The sequence below is a fragment of the Stegostoma tigrinum genome, chromosome 19 (assembly GCF_030684315.1).
Source record: "Stegostoma tigrinum isolate sSteTig4 chromosome 19, sSteTig4.hap1, whole genome shotgun sequence".
NCBI lineage: Eukaryota > Metazoa > Chordata > Chondrichthyes > Orectolobiformes > Stegostomatidae > Stegostoma > Stegostoma tigrinum.
Window position 1 is genome coordinate 42,056,131 of NC_081372.1, and position 17,080 is coordinate 42,073,210.

Below are 17,080 nucleotides of genomic sequence, written 5' to 3' on the forward strand. Positions count from 1 at the left end.
CTTTGCAGAACACCTACACTTGGTTCGCACTAAACAACTGCACCTCCCAGTCACGAACCATTTCAACTCCCCCTCCCATTCTTCAGAGGACATCTCCATCCTGCAGTGCCACAGTGATGCTGCCTGACGGTTGCAGGAACAGTAACTCGTATTCCACTTGGGAAACCTGCAGCCCAACGGTATCAATGTGGATTTCACAAGCTTCAAAATCTGCCTCCCCCGCCCCCCACTCCCGGCATCCCAAAACCAGCCCAGCTCGTCCCTGCCCCCCTAGCCTGTCCTTCCACCTATCCCCTCCTCCCACCTCAAACTGCACCCCCATTTCCTACTTACTAACCTCATCCCGCCCCCTTGACCTGTCCATTCCCCCTGGACTGACCTATCTCCACCCTACCTCCCCACCCACACTTACCTTTACTGGCTCCATCTCCGCCTCTTTGATTTGTCTGTCTCCTCTCCACCCATCTTCTCCTCTATCCATCTTTGATCCACCTCCCCCTCTCTCCCTACTTATTTCAGAACCCCCTTCCCCTCCCCCATTTATGATGAAGGGTCTAGGCCCGAAACGTCAGCCTGCCTGCTCCTGTTATGCTGCTTGTCCTGCTGTGTTCATCCAGCTCTACACCTTGTTATATCGGATTCTCCAGCATCTGCAGTTCCCATTATCCCTGAATATCTCTGTATACGATCCCTCCACTGAGCAAGATACAAGCTTAACTCCCGTGCCTTCCCCTTCCAAAACGTAATGTTGACGTATGTTTGCAAAGTAGTAAAAACCATCCTTTAAGTTCCATCACAATTCATTACACATTTTGCATTCAGTCAGGTGTTGCCTTCATATCAAGGGAGTTTACTCTCATTTTCCCTAATTGCTGTTCTATTCATATTAGCTATGTTAACACAAATGACAGATTAAATTTGGTAACATGTTTTATGTATGGCTCGAGTGCTGATCACTCCCCATCATTGTTGGAAGTTGTCGCCCAATGTCAGCACCGATTTTGATGCAGACATTTTAATTACAGTTGGTATTGTCACGATAAAGGTAAGATATAAATTGTTCCATCATAATCCTACTCATTAAAAGCTGCAGATAAATCATGGAGTTCTTAAAAGCAAGTTATGTCCTTTTATCTTTCATCCTTTATTCTTTGCTGAGAAAAGCATTTGTGGCAATAGTTATTCAATTTAATTGCAAATGTCCATTAAATTTAAGAACTAAATTTCCCATTAGAAACTGAACAAATTTAAAATAGATTTCAGTTGAATTTTACACAGGTTTACTTTTTGTTCTTCCGCCCTCATTAAAGCATTCATGTGACATAACTATGCATACCCTCAAATCCATCAAAAATCCATTTTGCATTCATGGCGACCCTTAAAATCCATCAGTATCCATTAACAGTTGACGTGTTTCTCCTTTATAGACAGATTGATTATCCAGGGTTTATACATTTTTGGCTGTCATATGAAAAAAAAAGAACATTTGTAGTTCAGAGATTAAAATAAGATGACCCAATGATATGACCCATTTATGCATCATACTGAGGTGCACCTGAAATACTGTGAGCATCCCCTTATCAAAGGAAAGGTATACTAACATTGGAAACAGTCCAGAGAAGGTTTACTTAATTGATCTTAAATATGGAGGGATTTTCTTACAGGGCGAGGTTGAGTAGATTGAGCCTGTACACATTGGAAATTAGAAAAATTAATTAATGTTATTGAAGCGTATTAGGTTCTTATGAGATTGACAGGGTAGATGTAATGAGGTTGCTTCTCCTTGTGAGAGTGTCTCGGACCAAAGGGTAAGAGTAAGGGGTCACCCAGTTAAGACAGAAATTTTGAGGAATTTTTCTCTGAGAGGATAGTGAACCTGTTGAATTCCTTACCACAGAGGGCTATAGAGCTGGTCCTTAAGGGCTGAGATGAACAGATTTTAATCATTTAGGGAAATGAAGGTTATAGGGTAAAGGCAGGGAAATGAAGTCGAGGATTGTCAGAACAACCATAATCTCATTGAAAGATGGAGCAGTCTTGATGGGCCAAATGGCCTATTTTTGTACATTTGTCTCATTGTCTAGGTCTATCTTTGATGTTTGCTCTGTGCTGACATTAATTCAAAAGCTAAGTGTCCTCTAGATCTCACCTCAAATTTCATCAATGAAGACAAAGCATCAGGTTAAGAATTCAGCACTGACTCAAGTTGGCAAATCTGTATTCAATTAGGGTTGTCAATTCTAGTTGGGTTTTAACCTTGATGCATTCATTGCATGACCCTCCTTCCTCCAACTGCCCAGTCCAGTCAACATTTCTTCCTATCTTCAATATTTTTATAACAAACGTTAAAATTTATTCTAAGAAAATATAATGAAATACAGAATGTTTTTAATACCTTTGTATGCTTCATCTCAGTTCCTCTCAGCAAAATCCTGCAAATTAAATGACAGATGATGGAAATTCAAGAGCAGCCCAAGAGATTAATAAAAGAACATTATCACCTTATCTTTCAGCATTTGTGGGGAGAAGCAGAGTTGTTGGCCTACATTTATCATCCTAGAGGCAGGTAACTTGAGTTGAGAAATTTCCTGACTCACTAAAACTCTCTTGAGAGAAAATGCCCTAAATAGTACATTGTTCAACCAGGTGGTGATGGTGGTGGTGGTGGCTGTTGGGGGTGTTGGTAGGGATTGCTAGGCGGATGTACAATACAGACAGGCCTGATTTCATGTTAACACATTGGAGGCACCCACAGGGATTGCTGAGTACAGAGGCAGGCTTGGTAAAAGGCCTGACTTAGTTCTCTGAATCATGGCTTCAATTGTTTTCTTAAATACTCAGCCCTTTCTCTAAGCCCCATTCCCCCAAATCCTGTCTCAATATCCCAAGACTGGAATCAAATCCAGGTCCCTAGTGCTGTGAGAGCTTAAAAGCAACAATTGTTCACAACTTTGTTTAAAAAGAACTGTTTCTCCATACAAAATAAAACTATAGCCTATAAAAATATCAAATCAGGCTGGCTGTTAAAGTGTCAATAACTGAAGTAATAAACACCTGAAATCTCATTAACTTAGTACGTAAACATTGTGTCAGGATCAAGCAGATCATGGAGAAGAAAGATTGTTAGCCCATCAATCATGTAAAGTTTTTTCCCTAACTGTTTCAACAAATTATTGGAAGTCTGGACACTCATCCAAGTCTCAGTACTTAGACTTTATTCTTTTGGCAAATATTTGATCATCTGAGTTAATATCTTGTCATGTGGCCTAATGTTATACTTTGTTTTATGATGGTCCAGTGACATGCCTTAAAATGTTTCAAAATGATATAGTTTCCATAGAAATATTAGTGGTGATGTGTCAACCAAGGAAACAAGGTGCAGCCTGAAATGTAGAAGATTTGGTTTCAGTGCAGATACAGATTGAGGGAGATGTAAACTGAGCTGCCAATTCATAATCGATTCGTTATTGGCTGTTTTACACCACCACATAAAATCTTGATTGACTTACAGCTTTCAGTGAGTTTCCCATTGTAAAGAATTCATACATTATACTACTGTAGCATGGTATTTGAACATGCACAATATGTAATGGTGCATCAAGCTTCTCTTGTGAACATAGTGGCTTCCTTCATTTGTCCTGTGCAATATTAGGAGCAAATCCACTGTGTTCAGGATCAGTCTGACAACCTGGGAAATTTGGTCGGGCTATAGTGGGCTTTTTGCACATATCTGGGAAGTACACATGTGATGTTATACTCCCACACGAAACTGCTTGGCTGTGAAGTCTTCTCCAAAAATTTTCCAGTCAATGAAGTTTTACAAGAAATATTACATTACTTGTGCAAACAGGATGATGTGATAATTTCCAATAAAACCAAGGAAGAGAAGCTTCCAGTGGTGCTTGAAGTGTTAAAAAGTCTCGCTGATCACAGAGTAATGTTGGAAAAAGCAAGCATACCTTAATACAATATAAAGTAATCTATCTTGGGCCGAAAAACAATTAAAGGGGCTTTAACCAAAGAGAGGTAAGATAGAGACTATATGCAATACCATAAAGCCAAAAGACGTTTCTAAGCTTATATCTTTTTGAGGTATGGTTCAATACTGCTCACATTTTCAAAACTTACAAAGGGGTTAGCTTTAATCCATGAGTTGTTGAAGAAAGACGTAAGACAAGAATGGTCTAAAGCTCAATAAAATACTCATGATGCAAATTAGAGAAACTTGATTGGTAGTGCATTTTTTATTCATTATGACATGAATTGCAATCAGAAATGCTGTCTAACCCGCTATGATCTTAGTACTGATTCCAGCATCTGCAGTAATTTGTTCCTATAGGATATTGGAAGCTATGTAGTCAGAAAAATGATCAATCCTGACATTGATGGTGGCCAAGGGAAGCCTACAGCATCTCTGTCCCATACATTATCACATAAACTGACTGTTATGATCATGGATGATAACTTCTGATCGCCAATGGTTATATCAAACTTTTAAATTCCCATATGGGCTTTTTAGAAGTGGATTAATGCAGCTCCATGGAGAGGAATTCTGGAATGTTGCAGCTACGGATGTCAAACAAGCTTCAAAAGTATTAAATGCACTACAAATTGAACTGTAATCTCCCATGAGTATCTCAGTCTGTGAACATGGTTTAAAAAAACAGTACTAGCAAGAGACATATTGGGATCTTCCCCATTAAAGAATGCACAGGAAGATGGATTAAAAGCAAGCTTTAATCCTGGTCCATGTATGTTAGTGGTTTGACATCCTAATGTGTGGACTAGTGTTCTGGAAATGTCACAGTTTTGAGATCAGCATCAAACGCCCCTGGACTGCAGGTATAGAAAGGGCAAAGTTTATTTCTCTCACTCTGAATATTGCCAGATAGCCACTGTTGAAAGGAACCAGGATCAAAGGAATTCAATCATTTACAAAGCCAAAAATCTTGAAATCAACTGTGCAATTACCAGTATTAATGTTATCAGTAACATCTACGGTAATGATCATAACACTCGGCAATCTATTCTTCATGAACAACTCAGATACTGTCCTCTATACCATTTTTAAAAATTTTATCTATTCTTGTTTACACTTCATATTGCTGATCTGTGTACATATGTGCCACATCATTTATGTTTGCATTTATCCATGCATAAACTCACTCTTTTTTTAACCCAGAAAACCTGATTAAATTGGCTCATATTAAAATATAAATTTATGTAGTTGGGAGAAAGGCATCCACATGGGAGGGGATTCTTTTTAAAATTAAACTTCTTGTGATTGAGCAAGGGAGCAGATGAATAAAGAAGGGGAGTCAGTTATAGAATCATAGAATCCAGATAACGTGGAAGCAGGCCATTCAGCCCATTGAGTCCACACTGATACTCTAAACAGCATCCGACCCAGACCCACCACTGTAACCCTGCATTTCCCATTTCTAATCCACCTAGCCTAAATATTCCTGCACACGTTGGGCAATGTAGCATGGCTAATCCACATAACCTGCACATCTTTAAACTGTGGGAAGAAACTGGAGCACCTGAAGGAACCCATGCAGACACTGGGGGAGAATGTGCAAACTCCACAGAGAAAGTCGTCTGACAGTGGAATCGAACCCACATCCTTCTTCATCCACTACAAACAAAAAATGTTGGAGATCACAGCAGGTCAGACAGCATCCATAGAGAGAAAGCAAGCTAACATTTTGAGTCCAGATGCTGAAGAGTCACCTAGACTTGAAACATTAGCTTGCTTTCTCTCCATGGGTTCTGCTTGATTTGCTGTGATCTCCAGCAATTTTTTGTTTTCAGTGCAGATTCCAGCATTTGCAGTAATTTGCTCCTTCTTCATCTAGGAGCTTGACGATTTAGGCTTTCCCATCTGGAACCAGAACAAATTATGGAACCTCTTTCAGCATCTGCTCAGAATGCTGACGAAGATAACACAATTACGCTCAACCAGAAGAGATGGCACTTGGAATCATCAAAGTTTCATCAGTTTTTGTTAGGTAGGACATCACACGAGCAATAAATCTCAGTTGAAGAGACTTTAGGAGCAGATATTGAATGGATGGACAGACATTGCTTGGCGTTTGGATAAGAAACTGAAGCTATTCCACACACTTTGCAATGAATTATCACAACAGTAGGACCTCATTTAATGGAGTTACAGCGCTGTGACATCTTGTTCTAAGACAGATAGAATTCAAGCAAACTTCCATGCTGAACAGACAGGAATATTAAGCATGAAAACCAGAGTGAGAGGTATTAGTTACTGGCCTGTTTCTAAACATTGGCTGAGCATTATTTCTTAGCAAATGTTCTAACTGTTGAAATTGTTGAAAAAGCTACCAATACTTTTTTGTTGTCATCCTATTTGACCATTTCAAACCATGTTGTCATTTGTGAAAAAAAGAAAAGGCTTGTTTTTGCACGCATTGATAGCCACTTAGTGGATCCAAATAGGTCAAAGACCAATAGTGAAGGGTCAATGGTCAACGGTAGTCTATTTCTACTTCTCATGGTTTGAAAGATTAACTTTTTTCCAGGTAAATGTCCTAAACATTTTTATACCTCATTTCAAACTTTCATAAAATAAACAAGTATCAAGCATGCCCGCACTTACCATCAGGCATCCAAACAGCCGCTGAAAGATCTGATAGGAAAGTTAAATACACACCACAATTGTTGTGTGAGGTCAATTTTCAGAATGAAACAGTGATTGATTTATTTTCTGCTGAAACATAGAACAATACCATTCTCCACTAAGAGTATACAAAAGCTGAGTTTTTGATGAGAAGGTAGTTCAGAACACATTTAAGTCATGTCTCATCAAGGCCAACTATTAAAGATTTAGTCAAAATTGTCAGCGTGACACAAATAAAAGTGAACACAGTATCAGGTAAAATGAATACATTCATGCTTTGAGCCTCTGTTGCCCCCCCAAATGAAGGAAAAAATAGTGAAGCTTGTGAATGAGACGTATGTCTGTCTCATCTCTTATACTTCAAAATGGAGCTGAAGTATGAACAGTCTTGTTTGCTGTCAAGTGTTAGCTTATTATGTTATTTTCCACTTAGGCCCCAGAAGTCACACATATGAAATGTAGGAGATAGTGGAGATTATGGAATCAAAGATAGGTTTTTGAAATTAACCGAAAATTGAGAAATATTCATGATTTTAACGAAAGAGGAACAAGAACATGAGCGTTATCTACTTCACATGTGATCATGTCAGAGTTTAAGACAACTCAGAATTCAGTGAAAAAAAATTCCGAGAAAGTAATGGGATTGTCTTTGAGTTGTGAGCCAAAACAAATCAATCCATAGCCTAACTCTCCCGGAAGACTTCATAAACCAGTTACTGAATTTAATTTGTAGATATAATTTGGAGCAAAAGTAAAACCAGTTGTAATTACATCAAATGGGCATATCCACTTATTACAAAACGCTACATGAAAGATGCATGTTTTCAAGGATAAAGGAGTCTGTTTTGTAGAGAATTTATAACTCTATAAATACAGATAGTCCCTGCATTACGAATGGTTGCAGTTCTTGAGTACATTCATCAGTCAATTTACACATAAGTCAGAACACAATACAATGCATTGTAAAATAATCATTCATAAATATGAAGAAACACATTGGATCTTTAAAATTAATATTAATACGGGATGTCCCCCGTAAGTATGAACATTCATAAATTGGACATTTGTAATTCGGGGGCCACGTGTATGAATCAAGGAATACTGAAACTACTTTTCGTTCAGAAGGGGAACATTATATATTTGTGGATTATGTTAATTTGTCATGACGTTTGAGCATCCATAGTACGTAATGACACTGCAAAGCTTATCTTTGTGAGCTGACCTGTGTCGATCTTCTTCATTTGTGTTATATTATTTGCCAAACCAACATGTGGTGTTTCTGAATAATTAGTAAGATTTTATAATAAACTTAGAATTAACTAAAACCTTAACATGGTTGAAATAAAGGTTAAGTGCTCTTACAAAAACTTGTTTCTGAAATTTTGAGAATTCATTGGGCTGAATTCAGGATAGAGGTTTCATGTGAATTCCACCTCTGACACTGTTGGGTTAATGCTGCCATGTCATTTCATGCCGGTTTTCAGTTTATCCACTGGATTCAGGGCCCATCAGAACAGCTTCATATGGTACTTAATAGCTTCAATGGTTTTACATGTATTCTAAAAACGTTCTTGAATACATATTCCATTTTGGGTTAGTTAGTCTGACACGTAATTAGATTAGGATTCCATACACTGTGATCAAAATAAGTATCAAAATAAGTTTTTAAAATACCTTGTATTTGTAAGAGTCTCACAGTTCAGGACAAGTACAGTGTTATGCTATTAGTTTGCAGCACTGCATGGGTTACTGTGTAGTGAATATAATGTCTCGTTCTCAGCATTGAAAAGGTTTACAAGTAGTGTTATTGAAGTTTTTCTCTTTTATTATGGTTGCTTGGGTGATTAATCACTAAGGAGCCAATGCTGCAAGGAGGCTTTCAGTCCCTGAGTTATTTGATTTTCTCCTTTTGTTTGAATGATTCGGGCTTTCAAAGAATTCTTCCTGCATCCACCATAAATAAGACCATTAAGGCCACACAAAGAAAATGCTACAGTTCTCAGGCACTAGTTATTCCTCGATCAGAGAGATGAAGCTTTCAGCTTCTATGGATCTGAGCAAACATTACTATGTCATTATTTCATATCAAAATAAAAGAGCAAGCTCCCAAACAGTGAGCTTTCTTACAATATTCCTTCTGAGGACTAGTCTGAAAATGGATTTATTTCAAAGCGACCAACAAATAGGCAGAAGCTGGAGATCTTCTATTGTGCCACCAGTGTTATGATTTTTAACTTTCTTTATGGCACATGATCAACTCTTCAGGAGGAGGTGGAAACAAAACATTCACATCACATCCACTTAAATATTTGCATTTCAATCTCAAGCTCCTTGCTGATAGTCCGCAAGCAAAAGTTTTATTTATACTTGTCTTCAGCTGCTGTGCCCTTAGCCAGAGTGTGATAGAATCAACAGTAATATTAACTCCTTTTCCCTCCCCACCCATCCTTTCTTCTTATCTCTCCATTAATTTTTCTTTCTTTCTCCACTGACTTCTTTCTTCACCCTTTTCTATTCCCACTCTTGTTCTTTCTGTTCTGCCCCATACAGGTCAATTTTTGCCCTTTTTGACATAAATACTTAGGCTGCAGAATAATACAATTTGCAGTACATGGTATAACATTCCTACTCATATCAAATGGCATATGATTCCATTTACTGTGAACTATGGTACAGCAATTACACTAATATGCTTTTATCAATATATCTCCAACAGCATTATCCATTAAGTCAAAGGTTTTGCTTACTGAGCTCACTGATTTAACTGTTTTCAGCTAAACTTGGTTGGAAGAGAAATGTAAACAGGTTGATGCTAAGGGGATATTTGGAATGGGAACCTTCCAGGTCCAATATTTTCAAAATTATGGGAAATAGGAACACTTAGATTTGGGTTTTGGAACACTTTTTTCAAATCTGAACTCATAGAAAGATCTGTAATCTAAAAGTATTGAATAAAGGAGCATTGAGGTATCGTTGGGAGTATAACTTACAAGTATGTGAACACTGGATTAGGATTCTGGCATGTTGAATTATAGAAGGAAAACAAATAGAAGATGCTATTTGGGGCCAATGTCCCAATGTTTAAGACAACTGGGTCAAAGCCACCAGTGGGTCCATTCTAACCATTCATTGGTTTACATAGCTAACCCCCTCTTTCCTTTCCTTTCCTTTCCGCAATCACACACAGCCTTATACATGAACTCATTCATAGCATCCAAGTGCAATGAGGCTTTCCTCTCCTTCACTTTATAATTTCCTATCTTAAAGAATTTAGTTACATTTATGAGTTTTCCAACTTGCACACCCTTTAATTGAAACACACATTTCCAAAAATAAACATAATGTACCTTATAAAACAAAGTTAATTGTTACACATTTGAAGTTCTTTGTTAAAACTGATATTCATAAATGTCAAAACAGATTCTGATTAGAAATACATCGAATAAAATTGCTCTGAAACCAAAATTTTTAACTAAGGCAAAGAAGGAAGAATCCTGAAAATGATAGACATTTCTGGTAAATAATCAAGAGGAACACATTGGTTGAAAATTGTATAGCATCTGTTTTAATTCACACAGAATCTGACATCTTCTTTTGCTTTGTTCATGTTGAAATAGAATTTGCTGATACTGACAAAAGACAGAAATTGCTCAAGTGAGCAGTTTAGAAATTAGGAAAAAGTTTTACTTTTAAATGAGGCAACCTTGAAATTTGGGAATTCAATTTCCAGTTTGTTTCAAGTGCTTTTTTTGGGATAAAATAATTTAAGTCCTCATAGGATGAGGTTTTTGGACTGAGAAGTCTATTGATAAATACTAGGAGATTCTGCAAACTACAAATGGTCAGAATGCAGTTAGGACATCTTTTGAACTTAATGAGGAGAAGCGGTCCTCTGTAGCTCTGGCATTTGAGACTCTGAAATTGAAACTTTAAGGAAGAACTGAAAGATATGCAAGATAAATCAAATGTAAATGTTAAACTCTTATCGGGCACCTTGCAAACCTGTAGTCTCTGTTTACTACAAGGGATGCAGATACTTGGGAATACCACAGCCTCAAAGTTCCCGTTCAACAGTATACATGGGCTGAAGTAGTTTAAGAAGGCAGCTAGAATCATAGAATCCCAACAGTATGGAAAGAGGCCATTCAGTCCATTGGGTGTACACCAGCCCACCGGAAAGCATCCCACCTAAATCCTGCATCAGCCCCCACGCTTTCGCTATAACCCCTCATTTCCCATGGCCAATCGACCTATCCTGCACATCCCTGAACACTACAGGGCAATTTAACATGGCCAACCCACCTAATCTGCACATCTTTACTCACCATCACCTTCTCCACAGCAGTTTGGGGTGAGCAATAAATACTGAACTGGCCAACTATACCCAAATACCATAGTAGAATAAAAGACATATTTTTGAAATGATGGCATGTTGAAAATCTTTTGGAAGAGCACAATTTTCATTCCTTGCTTTGTTTATCCTTTAAACATACCAGCTCCCTACAGTTGTAATTTATTCAGGCTTTTACTACCAACCAATCAGCAAAATATGATTACAAAATATTGACTTAATGTTCCCATTGTATAAATATCATTCAAAGATAATCACAAAGGAAGTACTGGCAATGTGGATAGTAAATGCATTCTACTGTGTGTGCCTGGCACTTTTTCAGTAACATCACACTTGTTTGTTTGCACTAGTGAAGATGATGTTGTATTGTTGCCAAATTCCAACTAAAACTAGTATATGAACAGGGCCAATGTCATACGAAAAAGTAAGCTGCTAACTCATAAGTATCTATTCACTGTCTTCTGATTTTCACAAAGCACTTGGTTTAGGCAAATGATGCAGGGTCAAAATAATGCAGTTAAGACTCTGACACTATTTTCATCTCCAACTGAAGACACAAGACCATGTCAACTGATAATCCAAATTCTACCTGTCCATCAACACTTTCACCTTAACTACTTATCCAACCCTCTGTCCTAGATGAGTATCCTTTTCCTCCTGTTAGACATTGGAAAGACACCCATTGCTTTGGGTCACCAAACACAAATTCTACTTCCTCATCTCTCACTCCTTCTCCTCTCCTGAGTGACTGTCTCAAGTTGAAGCAGATTCTTCATAACCTTGGCATTCTAGCATGTTCTGTGCTGACTCGTAGGCTCCATATTATCTCCATCACAAAAATGGCCTACTTTCACCTTTTGAAATATTACACACACCTCACTTTTCAACAGTTCATCTGCTGTTGAAACCTGGGTATGCTTTTATGATGTCCATGTTCAGCTATTGTAATATTCATCTGCCTGGTCTCATATCTTATAACCTTGAAAAGAAATCAACTTATCCAAATCTGTCTACTTACTGAAAATCCTGCACTAGGTAACATATATTCATCACCCCTGTGCTCACTGCCACTTAATCCTCCAACAAATCAAATTTTAAATTCTAATTTCCCAATTTGAATTCTTTCATGGCCTTCATCACTTACATCTGTGACCATTATTATGGCCATCTCAAGGCGAGTTCCCCAACTTATTGTAGTTACAGATGGGATACCCCAAATCTTCAAGCTCCTGGTTCAGCAGAGTGAATTTGGCAACTCTTCTTTATTTACCTCTTCCCTCAGATGGCTGTGAAGAAATGAATTGTTAAAAAAATGACCGCTTCCCATGTGGATATATTCCTTGCAGACCAAATTAGCTCCTTTCAAAGGAGCTAATTTAACTACGCCACCTTATTGAAGTGGTGAGCTATTAGTTACAAGGCGCAAGAAGAAATCACAATGTCACACATATACACATAGACTAGAAGTAACACGTAAATCCAAAAAGAAGACAACATTTAAAGAAGATATACAGATTAGTCTCTGTGTTTCATGAACAGCTGATGATAGGACTTTTCAACCATTACATTGGGTAATACTGTTGCTGTTAGATTAGCAGTTGATTTAAGATGCTTGGCTTTGCAGGCAGGCAACTTTACAGGCTGAAAAACATTTGTGCTGTTTCCTTTCAATTGTGACTTCATTTACTTGCTGGCTTCTACCAAAGAGAGATAGATTTCCTCTATTTTTATGTGCAGCACTGGGATGACTAATATCTTCTTAGCTGTGATGCTACAATACACACTTTGCCTGTTAGTAGACACAGAGCAGAGCTGAACCTCTGATCTTGTGTTTTGTTGAAAGGGAAATGCACAAATATGTGTCTTACCCAAAATGCTCTCATTGCTTTCATCATATTGACAGTCTGAGATAACTTACAGGAGATTACTGTTCAACTTTTGGTGCTTTTCCACTTTGACTTCCTTCTTTTTGAAACTTCCTTGTGACATTCCAGAGTTTCTGTGAAGCTAAGGATAATCCATAGCAGCTTTCCAGATAGTTACTGAATTATATTGCTCAGAGAATTATATATATATTCTCAGTCATTTTTATGGTTGCATGTCCTTTTTTTTATAAAAAGCACACATTTTATTAAAGTTCAAAGCATCAGTCAATGATTCATGGAATGTGGGCTTTGCTGACTGGGCCAGCACATTTTTTTAATCAACAAACAAACTTCTTAAATTTATTGGTGGGCTCTGTACCGACAAACTACAATGGTCAGAGAGAGTGAAGATAAAATTGGACCTGTGCAAATTAATAGGGCAGTAAAACACGATAACCTATTATCACCCTTGCTGTTGAGCATACAACGTATACACTATTGAGCACATTGGGGATAGAGGATCTGGGATCATGATGGGAAATTAAAGTTGACCAATCATATGTACTACTTTGGCATGCATAGATAATATTGAATTACTTAGCGATTCATAGAACAGTATGAAAATGTATTGGAAATCCTTTCAATTTTTTGCAGAAAGACTGGGCAAGAGATTAATTATAGAAAGACAGTTGAATTTATATGGGAAATAAAAACAAATGTTCCAACATAACAAGGAAAAGTGGAAATTTGTTGGATTTTAATTGGAATATATAAGTTCAGGAGCTTTTAAAAAATATCTAGGGATCACTATTGTTTGATACATGGGCGAGTGCACAAGAGAACAAAAGGTGTGTGAAGCTACAAAATTGAGTAGAGAGTTTGAGTCTGGCTAAACTTTAACTATCACAGAGAGTGAAAATTTTGAAGTCTTTTATCATTCCAAGGTTTAAGAGTCATTTAGTCCTCAATCAGGTATCACAGAACACATTAGTTTGAGACAACAAGGTGTAGAGCTGGATGAACACAGCAGACCAAGCAGCATCAGAGGAGCAGGAAAGCTGACATTTCAGCTCTACACGTTGTTGTCTCAATCTAATGTGTTCTGTGATACCTGACTGTGATACACTTTGTTGTCTCAGATTCCCCAGTATTGGCAGTTCCAACTCACTGAGCCAATATTCTGCCCAGGCAAATAGATTACCTCCAACACCATGGGCTCTTACCTTATTACTTAACCTTTCATGAAGTGCCTTGTCAAATACTTTCTGGAAGTCCAAATACAACACATCTATTGACATGATTGGTGTTGAAAATTACTGATTTAGTTTTAATGAGGCCCCATTAATGAAAATGATCAAGACTCTTTCAACTTTGTGGGATGAATGTAGAAAAGCATCTAATCACCATTCCACCCCCTTTTAAATAAGCCTGAAGTAAAATTATCCTCATAATTTCTTCAGACCATAGGACAAAGGAACAGAATTATGCCATTCAGCCTGCCCTGCTATTCAATAATCGGTTATGTTTCGCGTTTGCTTGCTTTTTCTCCATAATCCTTGATCCCTTTATTAATCAAGGGCCTATCTATCTCTGCCTTAAGTTCATTTAATGATTTGGCTTGCACAGCCCTTTGTGGCAATGAGTTCTGCAGATTTATCATCTTCTGGCTGAAGAAACTCCTCGTAATTTCAGTTCTAAAGTGTCCTTGTTTCACCTTGAGGCTGTGTCCTTGGGCCCTAGTCTCTCCTACAAGTGGAAACATCTACTTTATGTCCACTCTTTCAGGCATAGCAACATGGGACTTAGGTGCATTTGGACCTTTGGGCCTGCTCTGCCATTGAACAAGATCATAGCTGATATGTTTGTGGTCTCTTGTTCCGCTTTTCTCTGGAATCCATAACTCTTGATTATCTGATTTATTAACCTTTTCAAAATCAATTGATAACAAATTGATGTTAAAGAAATAGTAAGTATTTAAAGCGGAAATGAGTCAGGGGCTGAATCTGTTTGGCTAAAGTTAAAGAATAAAAACGGTGAAATTACATTGTTTGATGTTATCTATAGGTCAGAAACTAATGGGAAAAAAACATAGTTGAACAGATTTGGAATGAAATTACAGAGATGTTCAAGGACTATAATGAATATAATGAGAGCTCTGATTATCTGAAGATAGACTGGGACAGTATTAATGTGAAGAGCAGACAGAGGAAGGTTTTTTTAGGGCTGTTTCAGGGGAATTTTCTGCAGCAGGATGTTTCCAATTCAATGAGAAAGGAGACATTGCTGAACCTGGCTCTTTGGAATGAGGAAGACTAGGCACATCAAGTGTCAGAAGGAGAACATTTAGTTGACAGCAATAGTGTACCATGAAGTTTAGGTGAGGTGATGCAAAAGAACAAGTGGTAATTCAGAGTACAAGTTATTAACTGGGTGGAACCTAACTCTAACTTCCATGGAGAAAGAATGGATTTGGCCTAAATATATTAGAATTAATGATTGTCGGGTAAAACTACAACTGAAAAATGAGCTGTCTTTAAAGAGGAGAGATTTCAAATTGGCTGCTTACAAAAAAAAACTTTCTAGTACAGTCAAGGTATAATCCATGAAGGGGAAAAATAGGGTAAACAAATGCAAAAATCCAGAGCTCCATCAGTGATAGAAAGTATAGACAAATGATAAGATGAAGCAGAAAGTAGAGTCTATGACAGATGTTTAGTGAATGATACAGATGCAAAAAGAAATTAATTTCACAGTGTTATAAAGATGCCAGGGGAATGTTGTATCTGAAAATTTTCTTCAGAATGCTAGAACGGTCACCTCCTGCACTGTGATTTAAGATTCTGCTTACATTTTTATACATGGAATGAATACATAAAAGAAAATCACTAGTAAAGAGGAATCAGTGAGCAGCAGAAAGCCAGAAATTAATCTGAAATTTAATGAAATAAATTCCTCCCCAATACCTGTAGCACACCCCATTTAAGAACTTCCTTCAAACGTGCAATTCTGTCACACCTTTTCTGATCCACAACCCATCACTTTCAGTATGCCATCAACCTCCTATAATATTTCCATCAGCTATCCATTGCTGAGCATTGAAGGGAGTTGATGCTTCAATCTATGTTTAAGCATAATTGTGCATCTTAAATTGCTTTCTGCCACAAATTGACTAAGATCTTGTTTCAACATTTTTGGTTCCAGGCCTTTTTTTTTCCCTGTCTCAGTGCTCTGAACTCTTTCCTGAGCTTACTCTCCCCCATCTCACCTTCTAGAATGTAACTTTCTCCTAGCTGAGTGGTCCCATATTACACTCAGTGCATTCTAGGAGAACTCCTTGATCTGCCTTATCTTTTCTCTGTACTCACATAATCTTACTTCATTAGCTTTTACCCTGACCTATCCTGCCTTTAATTTCTCATTTACATATTTCATCTCAATTGCTACTTTTTGTTAGTCACAAATCCCATCCATCACATGCCTCTCAAGCATCTTGAATGTATCATCCTTCTCATCCTTAAAACACTGTAAGAGATTGGTTTGATTTTGACTTTGCATAGTAGTGTGAAGTCATAGGCTGCAAATTGTCAGTTCTCCTCACACCTATTTTAATTGATTTGCTTCTTACCTCCTTTCCCCGTTTGTAGGTGTAACAAGTAACTAAGTAAAATATGAACTCGCTCCTGAAGCCAAAATCAGGATCTGTTCTGCTTGCTGAACAGGAGTTGGATAAATAACATTGCTGTAAAAGTAAGGATCACTAAATGTTGTTTCAGAAATAGTAAGAACTGCAGATGCTGGAGAATCGGAGATGACAAGGTGTGAAGCTGGATGAACACAGCTGGCCAAGCAGCATCAAAGGAGCAGGAAGGCTGACGTTTTGGGCCTAGAAGAAGGGTCTAGGCCTGAAAAGTCAGCTTTCCTGCTCCTCTGATGCTGCTTGGCCTGCTGTGTTCATCCAGCTCTATACCTTGATGTCATTAAATGTTAATGTGTGAGAAAGTTGCTAAGTAACTGACATAGGGCTTGACCTGTGTTGTTCCAACCTGGTAGGTTGATGAGAATTTTTTTGTTGAATGGATGTTGCTTTCTCATACATTATTTATGACTGGGAGAATGCAGATGCTCACAGAATTTTGCACAGTGTTGTTTTCTCTGATACTTACTGCAAATATGTCTTTATGCTCAATATTGCTCACATTGGGGACTAGCTGGCGT

The 17,080-nt window shown here is 37.8% G+C and overlaps 1 long non-coding RNA gene across 1 annotated transcript; it reads right to left on the reverse strand.

The window, feature by feature from the left end:
- Positions 1-1,302: 1,302 nt before the first annotated feature.
- LOC125461185 (uncharacterized) lies at positions 1,303-8,393 on the reverse strand. The gene is made up of 3 exons (XR_007249423.2): positions 8,324-8,393; positions 2,396-2,432; positions 1,303-1,461 (listed from the first exon to the last, which is right to left on the reverse strand). It is a non-coding gene; the product is annotated as an uncharacterized LOC125461185 (long non-coding RNA).
- Between the last annotated feature and the right edge of the window lie 8,687 nt (positions 8,394-17,080).